This window comes from Lucilia cuprina, chromosome X, assembly GCF_022045245.1.
Source record: "Lucilia cuprina isolate Lc7/37 chromosome X, ASM2204524v1, whole genome shotgun sequence".
In the NCBI taxonomy this organism is placed as follows: domain Eukaryota; kingdom Metazoa; phylum Arthropoda; class Insecta; order Diptera; family Calliphoridae; genus Lucilia; species Lucilia cuprina.
Window position 1 is genome coordinate 13791489 of NC_060949.1, and position 4678 is coordinate 13796166.

Below are 4678 nucleotides of genomic sequence, written 5' to 3' on the forward strand. Positions count from 1 at the left end.
TTTACAAAAAATAAAAATTTTATAAAAAGTAAAAATTTTAAAAATATACTCATGGTGTAGGGTATCATATGGTCGGCCATGCCCGACTATACTTTCCTACTTGTTTATAGAATATTTATGAAAAAATAAAAATAAAAAGTCGTCACAGACTGGGGTTGAACTCAATACCTTCCGTCTACCAGTTGAATGCTACTATTACTACACCACTGCTTTGTTGTTTTATTGTGCGTCAAATAATAGTTATCACACACAAATACTATTTTATTTTCTGTTTGTCCACAAAAAAAAAGAAAAAAAAAACAGAAAAAGTAACTGTTTTATTTTTGTTTGTTTCTTTATTTTGATTTTTTTTAAACTTTACCTACAAAGTAAGTCATTAATGAAGTACTTAATGGTAATCGTTGTAAGCAAAGATTTTGCTGGGTGGTTATACTTATGTGCACAAAGCTATTTTTGGATATCTTAATTGGTTAGGATTTAGCAAAAGTACCTATGAGTTTTCCACATATTAAATGAGTTGATTAAAATCATAACAACAGCGTAATATTATTTTATTTACACTAGTCAATCTATCACTTAACTTAAAATCACTTTTTGGGTCGATTCAAACTCGAAAAAAAAATTGGTGAGAATAGTCTACGTACTTAGTAGATTATGTCCTCCAATTTAAATTTAAAGTATAATTGCAACTTCTATACCTATTTGAAATTTTGCATCAACAAATACAAATTTGCCGAAATTCGAAGATAAATGATTTAATAAGAATAAATAAAGCATTTTCTGCTAATTGATACAAAAATAGTATCACAATATCTTTAAAGTATTAATCAACTGATAGTTTTATGTAACACAGCTAAGGAAAATGAAATTGTATTGTATACAAAAGTTGTAATAACATCTAAACTCGTAAGACGAACAATAATCGCGATATATGCAAAGATTTGATACTCATGACCTTTGACTTCTACTATCTCATCATGACTTTTAGTTCTTTATTTACATTTTCTAGATGATGTTGTATACTAGTTTTTATTTTACCGTCTTAAATTCTATATTTTGGTCAATTTGGCTGATAATTTAGATAGATTACGTTTACAAATAATGCTGAAGTTATGAATGTAATGCTAACATCCGCTACATGGTATTATAATTTAAACGAAATCTTCAAATCTGTACAGAAAATGGTAAGAATTTTATAATTTAAAATTGTTTTCCAAAAAGACATATGAGGAGTATTTTTAAATTGCGCTAAAACGCGTTAAAAACTCAGTTATTTTTTAAAATAAATATTAATTGCATTTGTTAACGAATCTGCGAAGAGACATATATTTATTGTTGAAAACACGATGCCAAAATATTTTTAATTGACCTAGTTTGATTGGTATAGAAAATGCGAAATATCGAAATATTATATTACCAACAGCTTTAGTGAAGATTAGGCATATTGGTGACAAGTTCACAGTAAGAGCTCTTATAGACTCCGCATCTAGAGCTATATTAAATCTCAAAACAGAACCTGCAAATTTCGAAATATTCAAAAAAGATTTGTAGCATAATACTTTGCGCCGATAAACATAATTATGTGCTTGATACTCAAACAGTAATCGTTTCAAACTTAACGTGTTTGATGCCGTCAACAACAATTTCCAATCCTAATATCTCCGATATTGGCGGATCCGAAATTTTATGTTTCTTCTCACATGACATGTTACTAGGAAGTGATGTTATACCATACATTTTACTTGAAGGAACGCGTCAACATATATTAGGTAACATGGTAGCTCAGAATTTTATTTATGGTTGCTTTGTCTATGGTTCTTTTAAAATAAATTCATTATCGCTAGTTGCAGTTGATGTCAGTGAAAAGACAAGAGAATCAAATGAGATATGTGTTCAGCTAAAAAAAATTTGGGAAACAGAAGAAATTTCTAATAATTCTGTCTTATCAGAAGAGGATAAATTTTGTGAGGACCTTTTTGCAAAAACAATATTTCGACGAGAAGATGGCAGATATGTAGTGAAATTACCATTTAGGCCAGAGTTTCCTAAAGCAGTATTTTTGTCTGCATCTCGCTACCAGGCAAAGAAGCAATATTTTCATATGAAAACGAAATTGAATAGGAAAATGGACCTTTTGAATATTTACAATAGTATTTTGAACGAATATATTGATTTAGGTCATATGCAAAAATGTAACTCTATCGAAATAAGTAAATATGGTAAATACTTTTCATATTACTTGCCACATCATGCAGTTTTCCGGCCTGAGAGTGCTTCAACAAAAGTTCGCGTGGTTTTCAATGGATCACGTAAAACACAAAGTTCATTTTCGCTAAACGATGTATTATATAGTGAGTCAACTCTTCAGTCAGACCTTATGACGAAAATATAAATACGTCTTTAATGGATATATTGAAAAAATGTATCGTCAAATTATGATAAATGATTCAGATAGACGCTATCAGAGAATATTGTTTCACAATATCAGTACAGGTGACATAGAAGATTATGAATTTGCCACTGTAACTTTTGGTATAAATTGCGCACCATACTTAGCAATTCGAACACTTTTACAGTTGGCAGATGACACAGAAACATATAATCCACTATCGTCAAGAATATTGAGACTTGTGTAGATGACGTGTTATCAGGAGGACATACATTAGGATCAGCAATTGAATCTCAAAATCAGTTATGCTTCGCACTATATTCTCCTGGATTTCCATTGAAGAAAATAACTGCGAATCATCCACAATTATTAGAACAAATTCCAAAGGAAAATCTCTTGAAATTCGGCGATTCAAGTTCCACAAAGACCCTTGGAATTAGATGGAACGCTATGACAGATACTTTTAGTTACAAAATAGAAAAGATTTCAATAGGGAATAATGTAACAAAACGCCAAATCCTATCATGTGTGGCGAAATTATTGAAGCTAAAATGCTTTTACAGCAATTATGGCAAGATGGTGTAGAGTGGGATGAAAATGTTAAATTGGACATTTTTTTCAAATGGAAGATTTTTATAGAGAATTTTCATGAGATCGAAACCATTAAAATACCGCGCTGAGTAAATTTTCAACCTGAAAACTTTGTCCAGTTACATGGTTTTTGTGATGCCTCCGAGAGAGCAAAGGAAAATGATTTCAGTAAATTGTACAACTGATTATTCGACAGCCAAGGACGATCAAATGTACGAAGATTATTAGACAATGACAGATCACCAACTTCGAAGTATCAGATTACACGCCCGATACCATAGAGCTCTTCGCGTAATTGCTTATGTTTATCGTTTCTGCAATTTAGCATCCAAAAAAATTGTGAATAAAGCAGCACATCTATCGCAAAATGAACTTAATAAATCTAAAACTGTTTTAATTAGATTAACTCAAAGAGCTTATTATGCTGACGAATATCAAATCAAATCAAAAAAGCTCGTTGATAACCTTAAACCCATTTCTAGACTCCAACGGTCTTCTTAGAGTTAACGGTCGCTTAGTCAATTCATCTATGAGTTATGATGAACGATTCCCTATAATTATTCCATATAAATCAAACCTATATGAACCGATTCTGGACTTTATTCACAAAAACTTGATGCATGCCGATATTTCATTAATGATGAGTATGATTCGATACCAGTTCTTTATTCCAGCCGTGAAGAAAGCAGTTAAAAAATTTATAAATAAATGCTTGGCTTGTGTTCGTTTTAAGCAGAGAGTGTTATCTCAGATTATGGCAGCCTTACCAGCGGAGAGAACTACATTCTCTTTACCCTTTACCTTTACTAGTGTAGACTTTGCTGGTCCTTTCTAAATCAAGGCTGGACATCTTAGAAACTCTCCGTATACGGGCTATACACCTAGAACCATGTTCCAACCTTAATCCGAGGCCTTTCTTGTTACATTTGATAGGTTTGTCGGAAGACGAGGTTTACCGAAACGACTGATGTCAGATAACGGTACGAATTTCGTAGGCGCTTGTAAAACATTGTTAGCAGAATATGCAATGTTTTTAGAGCAATCCTCAAAGGATATCTCTGAAAAATATGCTGTCCACGGCTTTGAGTGGAAATTCATACCACCTAGTGCACCGCACATGGGAGGCCTGTGGGAAGCTGGAGTTAAAAGCTTCGAGCTTCATTTTAGGAAGGTTATAGGGAATCAAAAATTTAATTTTGAAGAATTCTCTACACTTTTAGTTCGGATTGAAGGCGTTCTCAACTTCCAAAGAGGTTCACCAATAATGGTTCCACCAGAAATACCAATAGACGATTTGAATATACCCTTGCTTAATCGATGGGAAAAACTAAAAGCTCTTCATCATCGGTTTTCTCAGAGATGGAAAACAGAATAAATTCAAGAGCTGCATAAACAATACAAATGGCGTTATCCGCAGAAGGAGTTGTTTGTAGGCGATGTAGTAATCATAAAGGACAAAATTCTTCCTCCCAGCGATTGGGTCGTATTAATAGCGTTTATTAAGGACATGATAAACGTGTGCGAGTTGCAGACATACGAACTCAATATGGTTACTCGGCCAATCGTTAAACTTTGTTTGTTGCCAATTTCGGATAAGTAGCCTAAGTATATTTTTACCTATTATACAATAATCGTTCGAAGCTGTATTATCTACACTAATTTACCAAAATTTCTTCTTTTTTTGTTGTCTTTTCAGAT